Raw genomic sequence first — 18585 nt, 5'->3', positions numbered from 1 at the left:
AAGGATGGAGTGGTGTGCCTCACAGGGTGATGTGCGCTTCATTACTGCGGATGCCAAGACCTTGCCCAGCGCCTAAGGCTTGGTACTGTGCAGGGTAGGCGAGCCGACCTGCCCCAGTCCATCAGACGTTTGTGTGGTCTTTCCACGTGTTCCGTGGATGTCCATTTTCTGGTTAAGTGTAGCCCAGCCTTCTACTACCGAAGGTTAGAGTTCACTTCTTTGATAGCTTTCATGAAAGGCCTATCTCCCTGGTCATCTGACCTCTCGTACCAGCTGCAGCATCTGTCCATTCTGTATTATGCATAAGCCCTGCCTCCTCATTCAGCAGACTGCAGGGCTGTCTTTTTTTTTTTTTAAACCCTTTCCACAGCCTTGTGCTCTGTTCTTTTCTGGGCACTTCTCCATACAGGCACGACCCTGTCTGCTGCTGCTGTACGGTCTGTTAACAGTCACCTCTCACGCGTCCTTCTTTGTTACTTTTATTTTAGTGTGTGTCACTTTCCTGCTCCACAAAAGGTGTTTTGCTTTCCATGGCAGAACGACCTTTGAAATTGGAAGGGATACAAACTTTGGGCCCGCCCACTTGTTGCTGTAGTAATGGTACTACCGGTGGCCATTCCTTGGCTTCTTCTGGGCACCGATGGTCTGTTTGATTCCTGGGTGTTTTGTTTAGCTCTTTGTAGAACTCCAAGAGGCTGGCGTGACTGTTTGCATTTAACGAGGAGGTGTAAGAAGGTTCAGTGATGTGTCTGAGGTGACCCAGTCGGTAGGTGTCGAAGCTGGTTCCAAGCCCAGGTCTCTCTCTGTGTGTGCATGCACTCATTCGGCTGATGTCTGGATGCTGGCAGCCCGCCAGACACTGTGCCCGATCAGGAGACGTTACCTTTGCCTTTTCCCCCACACGCACATTCTAGTCATCTGGGGCAGTTTCCTGTTCTCATGGGTGCCATCCTACACAGACTGAGCTACACCTTGTGGAGTCGGGAGTCTAGTTGGACGGAAAAACACAGACTAGTAGTTCTGCCTTAAGCCTCATGAATATTTAAAGGGGATGTAATGACAATGTGTTAGGTGGCCCTGGAGTTACTCTGGGAGTCCGGGAAGCCCTTCTGGGGATCGACAAGTACCATTTACAGGGGCTGGAGAGACGGCTCAGGGGTTAAAAGTATGCTATTCTAGTAAAAGATCCGTCTATTTTTTCCAGCACCCACATCACAGACATCTCTAATTCCAGCTTCAGGAAATCTGACATCACCTTCTGACCTCCTTGGGAACTATACTCATGTGCACCCCCCCATACACACACACACACACACACACACACACACACACACAAACACACACAATTTAAAAACAAACATTAGGTCCTAAGAAATAAAGACGAACTGTTCACATGGGAACTTGAAGGTGGTAGGAGGGAGCTGGAAAGAAGCTTGGACAGGACCATTTCCAGGGTCTGAAGGAACGACCCTGTGGAAAGTCTGAGTAGGGAAAAACTTGATGCCTCGAAAGTTAAGTAAGGGGTCGGGGTGGGCAGGCAGGTAAGCTTGATCTTAGATTGGACACATTGGCAAAGTTAGCTCAAAGTCTTGATGGTTTTTATCTCTTTAACAAGATATGTCTTTCTTTGCTTTTGTTTTTGTGTATTGTTGATTAGGTGTTGTAATCATTCTGTTGCTGTGATAAAACACCAACCAAAAGTTCCTTGGGGGAGGAAAGGGTTTATTTCAGCTTACACTTCTAGGTCATCATTCATCACTGAGGTAAGCCAGGGCAGGAGCTCCAGCAGGAACTCAAGGCAGAAACCATGGAAGCATGTGGCTTGCTGGCCCATTCACAGGTTCATGCATAGCTAGCTTTCTTCTAGGACCCAGGATTAAATGCCTAGGGGTGCTGCCTACAGTGGGCTGGGCCCTCCAACAGCAACCAACCATCCAGACCGAACGCCACAGGCATGCCTACAGGCCAGTCTGGTGTAAGCAATTCCTCAGTGGAGGCGTCTCTGAGATGACTGGAGGATGTGTCTAGTGAACAAGAAAGGCTAACCGGGTGGGACATTAGGTAAAACAGTTATATAACTTGATATTCAGAAGCTGCTAATGTGTACAGCTGTGCTACAGACTTCTTCTGTCTCCTCTTCATCAAGTTCCTTCGCCTTGAGGTAACAATACTTCCTTTTCTTGTGTGGCCTCCCATTGTGATTTTATAAACTGACAGGTAGACACAAAAGTATATATTTTTCTCACCTGTTAAAGACCCCAATACAAAATATTGAATAGTTTTTCTTCACTTTTTTTTTTTGACTTAACGTATTTTGGATACCATTTCATGTAAATATAAGATTTATTTCATTCCTTTTTATGACAGTATTATATTCTTTTATAATTATGAATTTTATCTAATTTATCAAACCAATGTAGTATTATTTACTTAATACATCCAATCAGTTCATGGGACGTGGGAATGAGCTGAGGAGGGAGGTATAGTCTAGTCACTAGACTCTTGTGGGAGATAACCACTAAGTGGTCAGTAGCTCGGGGTGAGTGGACTTGAGTTCAGATGGTGCGGTGGAGGTGGGTGGGACGTGGCTGTCTATAAAGAGGGTTTAAGAAGGAACTGCTGACTGCTGGGACATCAGGAGTGGAAGTGATAGGCGACTCCTAGGCTCCCTGGCATTAGTATTTGGGAAGATAGCGATGTCATTTGGCAATATGAGTTTAAGGTATTTGGGAGGCACTTGGGTGGAGGTGCTAGCGGGGTCATTTGACTTGCTGTCCTGAGCTCAGGAGACAGGATACAAATTTGAGAGGTGTCATGGCATGGTTAATGTTCATTTATAATAATAGTAATTTTGGCTCAACTGTGGCTGTGGTAGAATGTGCCAGGAAGCATGCCCCCACTTGTTTTTTAATTTTTGAGAAAATGATACATCATCTAGAGTAGTTAGGCAATTCTGCTGGATCCATTTGCAGAGGTTGTTATTTGATAACAAAATTAGCATATTCATTTGTTGAGTATTCTGCCAAGATGTTGGCTGCTGGACAGCTTAGCACGGTGTCTTTCTGCACACACACACACACACACACACACACACACACACACACACGAGATTGTGGAGTTCTGAAGTTTTCTTTCCCTCCTGCATTTAGTCATGACACACACACTGTTGCCCGCCTTCTCGAGGGCCGTGTTCAGGGGCGATGTTTGTGTTTGGAGTAGTCTCTGTTTGCAGTTTTTTCTCTTGAGCACAGGTGATTAGTTTCAGTTACCTGTTGTGTCTGTAATTTAGTTCTAGGCTACTTTATTAACTCAGTGTTGTCACACACACACACACACACACACACACACACTTACAAAAGTGTGTTTAATCCATACTTTCCCAACAACGAAACTTTACTTACACCTGGAAATTGTGCTTAAAATATGAGAAACTGCAGGATGTGGTACCATATGCCTTTAATCTCAGCATTCAGGGGGCAGAGGCAGGTGGATCTCTGAGTTTGAGGCAAACCTGGTCTACATAGTTGAGTTCCAGGCCAGCTAAGGCTACATAGGGAGGCTCTGTTTAAAAAAAAAAAAAGGAAAGGAAAGGAAAGAAAATCTATGTATGTTTATTAACTAAAATATTTACTTACAGCCAGACAGTGATGGCTCACACCTTTAATCCAAGTTCTCAGGACACAGAAGCAGGTGGATCTCTGTGTGTTTGAGGCCAGCCTGATCTACAGAGTTCTAGGATAGCCTTCAAAGCTACACAGAGAAACCCTGTCTCGAAAAACAAACAAACAAACAAAAAGTACTTACATACATGTATGTATATATACTTATCTACATATCTGTGGTTTTGTATATGAATATATATATGTATGTATGTATCTCCTTCATAGACTTTTAAACTATAGCTGTTAGTACTGATTTCTTATACCACAAAAAGTAGAAATGGTCAGGGTAGGTGGGCTATGAGGCATTTAACTCTTTAAAGTAGGATTCAGTCAAGGAATTTTTGACGCAAGCATTAGCTTAAAACAATGTATGCCCCTGCCCTTGGATATGTACTTATTGAGGAAAGATGGAAACAGGGAGCAAAACCATGATAGTAACCACTGGAAACTCTGCATGCTAGCAGGACATACTGGTAAGTGTATCAGAAAAGCTGTGTGGTAGATGCAAAGCCTAATAGATGGATTCCTTCTATGTAGATTTCTAATTTAATAAAGTCCTCTGTTTTAACCTCATTAAAACTGAATTCTTTTCCACAATTCAATCTCAGGGAAAAAAAAAATCCATAATCAGGCACAAGATTTGGATTGATTCTTGACCCAAGGGATCCACTGATGGAGAATAAATGTATGGTGGCTGTTCAGCTTCTGCAGGAAACCAGCGTGCTATTGGGAATGAGCGTAGCTGAGCTCTGGTGATGGAATGTACTCCATCCGTAGGGAGGAACTGGAAGAAGCCCCAGCACAGTGTGACATGGCTGTGTCAGTAGGTGACTTAGTACACCTTTACCACTCAGGCCAGCTTTCCACTCCAGGACTTTCTTGGAGAGAAATTGCAACATAACCCCTGCACTTAATGAATAAACAAGCTGACATTTCCACAAAGGAGCAAACTACCAATGTATGCAACTGTGAGGATGAATCTCTGCATTCTGCTAAGTGTTTCTTACACACACACACACACACACACACACACACACACACACACGCACACCCTGCCTCCCCACTCCTCAGCCTCTGGTCCTTTCAAATACTTCTTCCCCAGTTGCCCCTTCCTCTCCATGGAATTTGAACACTATAGATACATAACTCTTTATGGTCTTTTGGAGGATCTATGCTGATGCAGTATCTCAGGCATTTTCAACTCTATTAACTAGCTCGTCTTCCTGGAAGCAATATCATGCTCCTTCCCCCATTTAGGATGCCTGGCCTAAGTGAAGGACCACATTCAGGTGACTCCATAGGGTATAATTCAGTATATATGGCAGTCTTGAAAAGCTCTAAGACAGATTTGCCACATAGAAGGATGCAGGAACTTTTGGAGATGATGGAAACTGTCTTACTTAGGGTTTCTATTGCTGTGAAGAGACACCATGACCATGGCAACTCTCATAAAGAAAACATTTCATTGTGGTGGCTCACTTACAGTTTCAGAGGTTCAGTCCATTATCATCATGGTGGGAGCATGGTGACGTTCAGGTAGATGTGGTGCTGGCTACATTTTAGCTTGCTGGCAACAGGAAGTCGACTGACACACTGGACAGTATCCTGAGCATAGGAAATCTCAAATTCCACCCCCACAGTGACATACTTCCTCCAACAAGGCCATATCCACTCCAACCAAGCCACACCTCCTAATAGTGCCACTCCCTATGAGATTATGGGGGTCAGATACATACAAACTACCACAGAGACCTTCCATATCACAGCTGTATCGGTTGTACAGCAGTGTGCATCTAGTCAGAGTTGGTAGAGTTACACCTCAGAAGTGTGACTTCAATGGCTAATGTTGGTTATCACCTTAACATACAGGGAACCTCAGCTGAGGAATTGCCTCCCTTAGACTGGCCTGTGAGCATGTCTGTGGGGCATTGCTTTAATTGTTCATTGATGTGGGAGGGCCCAGCCCACTGTGGGTGGTGCCACCCCGGGACATGGTCTTGGGTGGTATAAGAAAGGTAGCTTGTCGAAGGTCCAGCCCTGTCCTGTTGAAGGGTCCTTGAAGGGGGAAGTGAGGATCTGAGAAACTCTAGATAGGAAAAAAAAAAAAAAGATGTAGGTGAAGAAAATGATAAAGATGCAGGATAGCTTCGGGAAGGTCCTGGGTCAATACCCAGTTGCCTCAAGTTTATTCCTAATGGGATTTTTATACACTAGCAAGAGGAGGGGCAAAAGACCTCCCCCTCTCAGGATCAAAGTACAAACAAGTGTAGACCCTTTCTTAATTCTCTAAACATCTGGTAACCACACCTTGTAATTAGGCATTGAAGCATAAGACACCTGGTAACCATGCCATTGGCCAAAACATCCTGTTATGCAGCTTTGAAGAGCAACATAAACTTTGACTCTCTGACCTTGAGTCAAATTAGAAACAAACCACAAGTTGGAATCTTTACAGGCTCCCACAGTAGCTGAATGTGAGCTTGGGAGCAAGCCAGAGGCAGGTTCCTTCATGGTCTTTGCATCAGTTCCTGCCTCTAGGTATCTTCCCCGAGTTCCTGCCCTGACTTCCCTCAGTGATGGACTGAGGGAAAAAGCTTTCCAAGTTGCTTTTGGTCAAGGCGTTTATCAGAGCAACAGAACGCAGGCTAAGACAATGAATTTTATGCTATTTAATTATACCCAAAGAAGCCTGACTTTCCCATCGATAGTTTCCAAGAATGGTTATGGGGACCGCAAACCACAGCATGAGGAGTAACCAGCTTGACCCAAAATCTGCTAATTTAAATGCTGACACATTAGGATCTGGTGCTATAAAGTCTGCATATATTATATATCAACTAGTAAAACCTTAACATTGTCTTTGGGCAGGGTATAAAACCTGAGGAGCATTGAGGTAGTGTGAATGAGGACTGCCCCGGAAGTTCAGGGGTCCCGATGGCCCTGCCCCCCAGAGCAGGCTAATCTACATCAGTCAAGATTGGAAGTCCTATTTGTTCCTTGGCTTGGCATTGAGTCTGTGGAAAGGCCGAACAGTGGAAAGATGCCTCTGTTTCTCTGGGATTTGATTTGAGTCATTCTGACATCCCGATGGAAGAGAACCTTTTTATACCAACATGGCATCCTTTTGGCTAAGGCTGATTGCAGGCTCTAACTGAAGCTCGTTATCTTGTGTGGAGAGCAGTCTGGAGAAGCGGCTTGGTAGAAATACAGGTTCGGCTTCTAGAATTGCTGTCTCAGGTATTTAAAAGGTAAATGTTGCCAAGAAATGGAGTTCCCTCCCCATTAAAAATCCTTTTGTGTCATCATTATGTGGCATCTGATTCTGGGCCAAAATGTTACATTTCTGATACATGAGTAAGAAATGAGCTCCTGTACCTCAGAATCATAAGGAACCTAGGATGACTACAACCACAAGGCATCTGGTCAGTCCCTGTTGATGTTACAGAATGCTTTTGGGGGGTTCGAGAGCATTTTCTAGGTACAGAGGGAACAGATGAAACTGTTAAGTGTATGTCAAACCTTTAACTAGACCAGTGACACGTTATTGGCTCCCTTATTTGCCCACTTACCACCCTCGACACGGTGCTGACTGGCGTTTGAATGAGGGTAGTGTCTGTCAGCTTTCCCGGTTGAAAACGGACTCTTCCTTTTTCCCTTTTTTTTTTTTTTTTTTTTTGGTTTTTCGAGACAGGGTTTCTCTGTGTAGCTTTGTGCCTTTCCTGGAACTCACTTGGTAGCCCAGGCTGGCCTCGAACTCACAGAGATCCGCCTGGCTCTGCCTCCCGAGTGCTGGGATTAAAGGCGTGCGCCACCACCGCCCGGCCCTTTTTCCCTTTCTATACCAGACTCTGGAGGACTCCACTCAGGGGCTCTTCTTCCACGTGGGTGGAGTAAGGGCATTGAATCAAAACAGTAGACAATGGAAAGTGAGAAGTATAAGAGCTTCAGAAGCAAAAATCCCGAGGAATAAATTTAACGAAATATGTACATACGCTGGGTTCTGAAAAATGCCCAAATGATGATTTAAAAAAAAAAAATCAAGGCAAATGTGAAGGGGGGGGGGATCACTCTCACCTACATAGCAAGGCTGCGGCCAGAGTGGGATACCTGAGGCTCTGACTTAGTCAAGTAGGTAGGCAGACAGACATACAGACAGATAGGGAAAGAGCATTGTGAACTGGAATAATAAGCGTGTTAAAAACGTTACTTATGACCTTGTCCCTCATTGGCTGTCTGAAGGCAGGATGGGTCACCAGGAGATCTACTGGAATCCCCCTCACAATTTGGCTAGAGTTGGTGCTATGAATTGCCATGGTCTGCTGTAGAGTACGGGCTGAACATGTACCAACGGTGTTGCCACAGATACCCACAGGGCACGGGCTTCATTAAGTTGGACTGAGCCACTTTTCTTGAATGGATTATTCATGATTACTGACCTAATGAAAGACATCATGCTTGTCTTTGTAAATAATAATAATAATAATAATAATAATAATAATAATGATAATGATAATACCTTCCAAAAATGTCATTTCTTCCCCCAAAGTGATTTGCTTCGACTCCAATAAAAATGTCAACACAGCGCTGAGGTTGTGAAGCCCGGTGGAGGGGGCTTTCGGAGCTTAGGAGGGGCCTGGGTTTGCCGAAGCACTCCAAAAACTAAAGACAACCTCCAGCCGGTCTCGGAGCGGTTCTTATTGCGTAGAGACATGGCGAGTCACAAATGTATATGATGAGCAAGTGCCAATCAACTGGAATGGAGAAAATAATTTTATAAAGGAAGGATGAAGCTGGCTGGATTGTACTCTCCAGTCATGATTTCCATTTTCAGAAACGGTAGCAGTCAGGATTCTCCAGAAAAGCACCATGTACATACAAACAGAAGACGTGCGTGTACGTTTGTGCACTTGGACCACAGGCCTGTGGAGTGCGGCGTGTGCAGATTGACAGTTAAACAGTCGGGACAGTTCAACAGAGACATCTGAAAAACATGTTCACATCGTATCCAGAAATTGAAACAAGATGACTCCTAGCCCAAAACATGAAATTATAAAACATTGAGAGGAAGTATTTATGGCCTCCCCTTGTGAAAAGAGTTCTTCAACATGCCACCAAAATGCCTGATTCTCTTAAAAACCAGTTTCCGGCCAACTCGGATTCTTTCAGAGGGATTCTGCTGAGGAAATGAGGCTGACCCACTTTCCTGTTCACAGCCATTTGTTTCTCTGTCCTTTGCAATTCCTGGCATGGCTTGTGTTGGCTTGTCCAGTTACTGGCCAGACTTTTATTGATCCTTAGAAGTTCCTTATATAGTTTAGGAAATTTCTGGTGGGTTCTGTGTGTATCAAGTACCTTCCTAGTTTCAGTCCCCTTTCCCCCCTTTCCTCCCTCTCAAGCTCAGTTCCGTCCTCCCTCCCTCCCTCCCTCCCTCCCTCCCTCCCTCCCTCCCTCCCTCCCTCCCTCTCTCTCCTCTCAGCTCAGTTCCATTTTCCCTCTCTCCCTCCCTCCCTCCCTCCCTCCCTCCCTCCCTCCCTCCCTCCCTCCTTCCCTCCCTCCCTCTCTTCCTCCTTCTTCCTCCTCCCTCCCTCTTTGCCTCACATCTTAATGGAGTTAGATTTTAGTCTTTAGAATTATTTATTTTATGTGTGTGACTGTTTTGCCTGCATGTATGTCTGGGTACCATGTGTGTGCCTGGTGTACACGGAGGTTAGAAGAGGGTGTTTGATCCCCTAGAACTAAAGTTAGGGAAGGTTTTCATCCACTGTGTGGGTTCTAGGCCCTGAACTGAGGTCCTCTGGAAGAGCAGCAAGGGCTTTAAGGCACCAGCCATCCCTCCAGCCCTGAGGTGGTTCTGTTTTTACACGCAGGGCAGTTCCTAGTACAGGCGGATTATCCAGCCTCTAATTTATGATTGTGTGTGTTTTTTTCTTGCTCAAGAATCTTGTGTTTTTTATCTCTTTGCAAAGATTTGGAGTTTTATTTTTCACGTTTGGGTCACTAACTCTGGAGGACTTGGTTTTGAGTGTTGTATCGTGCAGGTAATGGCCTCTCTTCCTGCTCTGTGGCTCTTGGGGCAGCTCCATGTACTGAGATGCCTAGCCTTGTAGCTAGGCATGATGATGCCCTGTGACACCAGTTCGTACAAGTGTTCATCTGTGTGTGTGTGTGTGTGTGTGTTGTTGTTGTTGTTGTTGTTGTTGTTATAACTTCCTTTAGTCTGTTTAATTCAGTCTTTTGCTAATGTCATGTTTTCGTCAGTATTTCGGTTTTATTAGAAATCTTGACATTTGGTAGAGAAAGTCCCCAGATTATTTATGTGACGACAATAATACCATTTAAGAATAATGACTCCTTGTTCTTCCTTGCTTTCCCTTAGTCCCTTTATTTCTTTTCGTTACCATACAGTTCTAGCTCAGAGTTGGAATACAGGGTGGAACTGAACTAGTGATAATGGACGTCTTTGTTTGGTCCAGATCCCACAGGGAGAGCTGTGAACCTACACAGGTATTGTAGACATCCGTTATCAGGCCAGGGAAGTTAGCGTCTGGATGTGAGGGTGATCTGGCTGTGACAGCTGCCACCCTTTTTATTGGCAGGGTTGATTCAGTTGACCTGTAATGTGGGGATTTATCATGGCAGCTCCACGTAGTTAAAAAGGAGGTTTATTTTGGGGTAACTTACAGCCAGTAAAGGGGTTGGTTACAGGATCCGGGAGAGGTGAGGTGGAGTCCAGCAGGGTTCTCTGGAGAACTCTGACGCAGTCTGTTTTCCAGCATCCAGGATCACCAGGAACCAAGAGGGCTGGGACATCTGGATCTCAGGTCTTAAGGGCTCTGTCTTGGCCCCACCCCAGGGGCAGGTCATAGGTAGGCGTGGTAGTTACCAGAAGCCTCACTAGGGGTAGTACTTCCAGGCCAAAGCTGGAACAGCTATCCACTACAGACCTGTCATCAGTACATGTGTCCTTCCCTGGGAGAAAGGGTGCCCCTGCCTCAGCCTCCAGCAGGCTGTCATGACCGACATTCCCTTCTGTTTACAGTGTACCATGGTCATTTCCTAAATCAAATAAGCGGTTGCTGAATTTTATATTGAGGTTTTTCTATTACTTTTGATATGCTCACATGGTGTGTGGGTGTGTGTGTGTGTGTGTGTGTGTGTGTGTGTGTGTGGAGAGAGAGAGAGAGAGAGAGAGAGAGAGAGAGAGAGAGAGAGAGAGAAAGAGAGAGAGAAGCCCAAGTTAGTAAATACATGAATTCATATTCCAGTGTTAAGCTGGCCTTGCATTCTTTGGACAAATTTGAATTGGACTTGAATTGCCAGTTTTTGTTGTAGTTACTAGGCTTCAGTTTGCTAGTGTCTTATTTTTCCACACTTTGAATGCCATTGAAGTAAGGTATATCCGTTTTAGGAATACACATCCCCCAACACACACACTTTAAAGTGGCTAATTATAGGGTGCCATAGATTATTAAGATGAATTCTGCTTTCAGAGTTGTTGAGATGTTTTAAGATGTATGTCTTAATGCCAGTCAGGAGTTTTATTGTTTTGTATTTTATGTGTATGAATATTTGCTTCTTGTCAGGTTTTATCATTTATTTATATGCGTATGTGTGTCTTTGTATGTGTGTGGATGTGGTGGTTTAAAAGAAAATGGCCCCCAAAGGGAGTGGTTCTAATGGGAAGTGTGACCTTGTTTGAGTATGTGTGACCTTGTTGGAGGAAGTGTGTCACTGTGGGAGTGGGCTTTGAGGTCTCCCACGCTCAAGCTACATCCAGTGAGACAGTTCACTTCCTGTTGCCTTTGGATCAAGATGTGAGGACTCTCAGATCCAGCACCATGCCTGCTTACCTGCTGATTTGCTTCCCGAGATGACGATAATGGACTGAACCTCTGAACTGTAAGCGAGCCACCCCAATTAAATGTTTCTCTTGTGAGATCTGCTGTGGTCATGGTGTCTCTTCACAGCAATGGAAGCCCTAACTACGACAGTAGGTATGAATGCTGTGTGTGGAGATGAGAAGTCAACCTTGGGTGTCATTCTTCAGGATTCCCCCCCCACCCCAACTCCCTTGACCAAGTGTCACTGGGATCAGAGGCACTCTAACTAGCCTAGGCCGGATGGCCTGTCTCCACCTTTTCACTCCTGGGATTACAGGCACATGTCACTATGCCTAGCCTTTAAATGTATGCTGGGGATTGAACTCAGGTTCTCAAGCTTGCAAGGCAAACACTTTACCGACTGGGTTAGCTCCTCAGCCCCTGGCCTTCCACTCTTCCATCCTCCTGCCTCATCCTTCTGAGTGTTTGAAGTATATCCCACTGTACCAGGCTGTACTGTTGTTTTCAATGAGACTCTGCACATTTTAACTTTTTGAGGTCTGACAGAAGAGGTTCTTTCAGAAAAGATTTCTGGAATCGCATTCTATAGTTGTGGGTTTTCTCATCATTGTTGTTGGGTTTTTTGCCACTATCAAATCAAACCAAGGTATTAGATCTGTCTGAAAATTGTATTAATTATTGGGCGTTAAGTCTCTCCACTTGGTGCTTAAGTTTGGGATAGTCTGTTCCTTGGCTGCCTCTTAAGGGTCTAGGTAGGGTCACTATCAATTTGTTCTTAAAAAGAGTCTGGTCTTCAGCATCCAAACTTAGTGGCAGGGTTTTGCTGTTAGTTCCTAACCTTAGTCACACTCCAAGTGGAGTCCTAGACTCACCTTGGTCACACTCTGAGTGGAGTCCTAGACTCACCTTGGTCACACTCGACTATAGAGTTCTAGACTCACTTTGGTCACACTCAGAGTGGAGTCCTAGGCTCACCTTGGTCACTCTCAGAGTGTAGTCCTAGACTTACCAGGAAAACTCATGCGTAATTCAGTACTCAGCAGAGTGGTCTGCAGACCAAATTCGACCCAGGGCCCTCATTTTATAAAAGTGGCATTTTAATGGAACACAGGAGTCCCTGATGTTTTACGTACCACCTGTGACTGCTTTTGTTCTTCAGCTCCAAGGCTGGGTAGTTGCGACAGCATTAATCAGGGAAAGCTGAAGATACTTGTGTGGTGAAATTTGCTGACTTGTAACTCACTAATTCCCTGATACCCTGTTTATGTGAATACCTGTTTTCAGGCCCTACTGTCCACACTCTTTCAGTTCCTGGCCCAAATCTTTCTTCTTGCTAGCTCAGAGACAAAGGTTTTCATGTGGTAGGAAATGGTCTCTGTGTATGCATATTCTACTGTGGCCGCGGGACATTTACTGAGGTCCTACAGTAGTGGCTGGCCGCATGAATTGACTCAGTGGTACCTCGTGTTCCTTGTATTGTGACTTAGACATGGGACTGGAGAGTGTGGCAGCTTACTGTATTTGGGGTTATCACAGTAATGGGGGACAGTAATATAGGAGTCTGAGTGAACGCAAGCAGATGTAGGAGGGCTACGTATGTAGTCTAGTTTTAGGATCGGAGTTATGACTTTCGCTACCTTTCTGTAATGAAGTTTCACTCATTAGGAGTGGGTGGCTCAAAGTTCAGAATCCTCATTATTCCCATATAAGCAGGGGAAGAAGGATGAGGACAGATGTTCCTTGGTGGTCTTAGTTACCTGGGGGTTTTCATGTCACCTCTGTCTGAAGAATCTACAGTTTACATCATCGGCTTAGTCTCTAGACTCTGACTCGGGAGTGAGAAAACTAGGGTCTGCCGCTCAAATCTCACTCAGTGCTTTCCTACATATGAAAGCAAAGCTCAGAGCTTAGTGGAGCTCAGAGCAACCTTTTGACTCTGTCCTGTGCAGCCAATAAGAGTCCGGCGGTTGATCCAGAAGCTGTCTCTTCCCTTTGTACAGTGGCCCTCATCCCTACAGTGTCCACAGCTGAACTCCAGATTTGTTGTTGTTTTTTTTTTCTCTTAGTAAATACCAACTCCATTTCCTAATAGGCCGGAAAATATTTCTACTTATTTCCGGTTTCCATCGGCCAAACCCCCTGAGTGATGACGGAGTACGAGGCCCCGTGCACAGGCTGTAGTGGACAGGGGTAAGAAGGGACGGTGTCCTTTTTAGCTGTTGAGATTTTATACTTGCTTCTGATCCTGGAGTAGCCTATCCTGCCCTAGCCAGGGTGGTTTATTATACCATGTGCACTCACACACAGCCGTCCACACATTTGTGTGCCCCCACGTGCCAGTTCTGAAAACATGGCTTATTTTGTGTATGCTGCACTCCCAGGATATGTAGGTACTCAATAAGTTTACAGAGGTGAGTTGTAGAGGTTGGAGCTGCTCAGGAGTGTACAGCAAGGAGGCCCAACCTGCCTCAGAACCATCTAGATTACTGAGAGTGGGCGTTCTGTGTCTTACCTAAGACCCACAAAATCGAGATTTCTAAACGTAGGGTTGGGAATCTTCTTTTCAAGCAGTTAGTTATTGCAGGGCTTGTCAGGCTGCTGGCTAAGAGAGATGCCCTGCCGGGCAGTGGTGGCATACACCTTTAATCCCAGCACTCATGAGGCAGAGGCAGGCGGATCTCTGTGAGTTCGAGGCCAGCCTGGTCTACAGAGCGAGATCCAGGACAGGCACCAAAACTACACAGAGAAACCCTGTCTCGAAAAACAAAGAAAAAAAAAAGAAGAAAAAGAAAGATGCCCAAGCACAGATTTCCTCCTTCCTTGAAGGAAGATAAGATACAGGCTCACACAGAAGTCTTAAGTATTGTGTTCATCTGCTTGTGATGCTGTAACAAAATCCAGGAGGCTGTGTGAGCAACAGCGACGCTCTGTGGTTTCTTTCTGTAAGGACCTCATCCCGCTCAGCCAGGGACCCCTGGTAATGGCCTCCCCTGACCTGGAGTCCCTCTTAAGGAGCCTGTTTGTAAACAGAGTCCAATTGAGAGTTCCAGCTTCGAGAGCGAATGCACAATGCAGGGCAGCACATCCCGCGGCCACCCGGGGCAGCTATGGCCATGAAGTGTAATAATGCATAGTCGGTTCTTCAGTGTCTCAAAACTGTATACTTAGGGTCCATTTTCAAGTGTTAAATATTTGTGTATGAGTGTGTGTGTGTGTGCCCGTGCGCAACACACATGCGCATCTGGAGGTCAGTTCTTGCCTTCTACCTACCTGTGTGTTGTGGGCATTGGCATCTCAGTTTTTCAGCTTTGGTGGCAAGACCCTTCAGCAGCTGAGCCACCAGCTCAAAGTCAATTGTTTATATGTGATTTGTCACTAAGAGTTAGGGTCACATTTCTGTGGATCTGTTTTTAAGGTTCTTGGGACTTGTACCTGTGGTGGTGTACCGTGGAGCACACCTTTCTGTGGACTGTGAGATGTTCAGCATGGAGGGGTGCAGTTTTGATATCTTCATGAATTATACAGGATGTTCTTGGTAAGCGGCCAAAGAATGGCCCTTGGTGTTAGAGTCATAGTTTTTGGAAGTGCTCAGTTAATGTTTGATTTTACTCTTAGATAGTTGAATAAGCAGCACCAACTGTTTACAATAATAAAATTGTCTGCCCCAAATAGACTTTTTGTTATTGGACATCCCTCCTCAGGCTTTAGTCTTACTCTGTGCCTGTGAATGGATTAATGACGTCATTGCAGTTTTCACTGGAGCATCTTAATGCAAAGAGTAGTGAGCCCACAAGCCGTGTGTGTGTGTGTGTGTGTGTGTGTGTGTGTGTGTGTGTGTGTTCAGGCCCTTTCAGATAAATGACAAGCTTTTTAGTACTCTGTCTTCCTGTTCTAAAGATTCACCCCCATTTTGTCTTCCTTTAAGTAATGCACGTGTGCTTATTGTAATACGAAATGGTATCTAAGAGGTGACTTGGGGAGTGAGTGTGCTCTCCCTGGTTTATGGGTGAATCCCTTCCCCTGGACACACTCCTGGCCTGCATCAGTGTGAGGAGCCCTGGAATGGAGCCACGTGGTATGTGTTCTGGCTCAGCATTCAGCAGCAGGCTGATGTTACCTAAGGGGACTAGGGTGTGGGCTGGGTGGTTTCACTGTTCGTATCCTGTGAGGCAGAACACAGAAATGTTCAGTTTCCTTCCATAAATTATATATGAAGTCAAAACCAAGAAAATGCCAGTTTCTTCCCAGAACGAGCACTATAAAGAGAAGCATAAGAGAAAATTCAGTATTCAGGCCAGAATGAGCAGTGAAATTCATCTTGTCAGCATCAGAGGAGGAACACCAGTTGGAAAGTACGGTGATAATCCTTTCTTCGAATCACACTTGTATTTCATTTTGAAATTCTTTAGCAGGCTGATTTCTGCTGTCAACTGTGTTTTATTGGATTAATAGTCCATCAACTTGGCAGCCTCTGGTTTCCATGAAGACTTTGTTAATAGTGAGTGGGTGACTTGGCCATGGCATTTGGGATCAGAAGAGAGACATCCTCACCACATCTAGTGGACAGAACACACTGCAGTGGATGGCGTAGACGTGCAGCCTGGGACTCGGTGCCTCTTGGCTTGCATTCTGGTGTGGCTGTCTGCTGCCCCAGAATCCTGCCCAACAGTTCTCTAAGAAGTCATTACTAATTGATTTGAGTTGCCTGGAGATGAAATGCGTTCGGTAACTCCATCCTGCTAAGCAGAGATGAACTTCATTTGGATAATTGGGAACTGTTTATAGAGTAGTGAGTTCTATCATTCTTGGAGGTTTATGTATTTTTAATAATATACAAACATTTTTAGGCAAGTGTTATGCCACTTTATTTCTAGGTTATTAAATGAAATACATCTCAAGTTTTTACTAAAATTGAAAATGGCGTATATTTTGAGTTAAGTGATGATTTTTCATCGTTTGGTGTTTCCAGCTTGAATTATTTCTTAACAGCAATACCAGGCAGCAGCTAGGGAATATGCTGGAACCTCTGGTGGGCTCTCCTTTGCTTCAGTCGTGGGAACAGTGGGCAGGCCACTGCACATCTTCAGAACCAACCTCAGCACTTCCTCCTCTATTCGAATGACCTCATATCCAAAAAGGGACAAAGAGAAATTCCTTTTAGATGGTAGGTGAGTTGATTCATTAGTATCCCATTAGTTGACTCAGTTTCCTCTGCTGTTCATAGAGACCCAGAAAGGAAGTGGCTGCAGAGACGGTGTGAGGTGGGAATTTGGGGAAATATGACTATTGGGGTGGAATCTTTGGCGAGCACTTACTAGGAAACCTTACAAGCCGGGCGGTGGTGGCGCACACCTTTAATCTGAGCACTCGGAAGGCAGAGCCAGGTGGATCTCTGTGAGTTCGAGGCCAGCCTGGGCTACAGAGTGAGATCCAGGACAGGCACCAAAACTACACAGAGAAACCCTGTCTCGAAAAACCAAAAAACAAACAAAGACCAAAACAAACAAACAAACTAGGAAACCTTACTGTTTGTCTAGCGTTCTGTTTTGGAATTTCAGTTGCCAGTTGAAAAGGAAGTTACAAAACTGAGAGCATCTTGATGGAGCTGGATACTAAGATGTACATCCTGAGGTCAAGAAGACTGCTTGACATTAATATCGAGTCTTGGAGCATTGTTCAGTCATTCATTTGAAGGTTAAAATTAATATCTGAAAGCAATAATTAAGTCCATGACTGCCAGGACTAATTGGAGAGAGAAAACGTGTGATCCCAGGCGTCATTACTTATTCCTGGTCTGTCTTCCTAATAAGAGGCTCTGGTTTCTGTTGTTTTCATACTAATTGTTTGGAACAGGACAAGATGTGTTTAATGAAGCTCATTGTACATGGAACGCTGTTCGCTGTAATTAGACGATAACAACCAAACAAACATGATTATCTTTAGCAATCGGAAACGGGCTTGTCTCAATAACATCATGTTTGAAGCCACGGCGCCTCCCCTTTCTCTTCCGATACTGCCTAGATCTCGTTTGGCTTAAGTGACAAGCTCTACCAAGAGTAAAACCCAAGGACTATGGCAACAGGAGATGCCATGCCCCACAGTTTCCCAGGGGTTCATCTGCAGAGCAAGAGAAGGGCTAGTCAATGCAGACATGTGGTGGAATGATGCAGCGGTTCAGGGCAGGGCTTTGAGCTTGGCGCTCTGTATCACACTGTGCAGCCCCGTGGCAAGGTGCTGCCCTCTTTCTCCCTCAGCTGTACGTTATTTGAAAAACGTTTAAAACCGTAGCTGCCTCATAGTGAGAAGTGGCTAAAAAAACTCTTACCAATATTGATTTTCATTATTTGGAAATAAATCGGACAGGCTTTTTTTTTTTTTTTAATCCTGGTAAAATGTGTGTGTGTGTGTGTGTGTGTGTGTGTGTGTATGCACGCACATGTGAGTGTGTGCCTGTATGTGTGATTTGTATAAGTGTGAGTACAGGTTCTATGGAGGTCATAGGACAACTTTGGGAACCAGTTCTTGCCTTTCTCAGTGTTGAAGCTGGGTCTGTCTTGCTTCCGCTGTACTGTGTACTCAGGCTGTCTGGCTGGTGAGCTTCTAGGCAATTCTTATGTCTTCATAAACACAGACCAGAGCATCTGGCTTCTTCACATGGATTCCAGGATCAAACACAGGTCTTTAGGCTTGAGTGGCAAATACTTTTACCTACTCAGCCATTTTGCAGGTCCCAGAATTTTTTAAAAAAAAAATTGTTATTAAAAACAAGATCAGCAATATTAAAGAAATTTAGAAGTAATTAGGATATTTAAAAATAACATTGTGCATGCCTTCTGAGTATAGTTTGTGCACATGCATATTTTATATAATTAGAATCATAACATATGTAGCATTCATTCACTATGGGCCGCTGAATATGATTTCTCAATCTTGGCTGGATGCTGAGTAGGCAATGGGTTGGACATAATGGTCCCAGTCACAGCCATGTGGGAGAAGGGAGGCGGGCTTCCCTGAAAAAGAGTTGGATGCTTAAACTTTGAAGCAACAAAAAACTTCACTATAGTGACCGTGGGATTTCTCAG

This window comes from Peromyscus eremicus, chromosome 17, assembly GCF_949786415.1.
Source record: "Peromyscus eremicus chromosome 17, PerEre_H2_v1, whole genome shotgun sequence".
In the NCBI taxonomy this organism is placed as follows: domain Eukaryota; kingdom Metazoa; phylum Chordata; class Mammalia; order Rodentia; family Cricetidae; genus Peromyscus; species Peromyscus eremicus.
Note: the sequence above shows the minus strand (reverse complement) of the source record.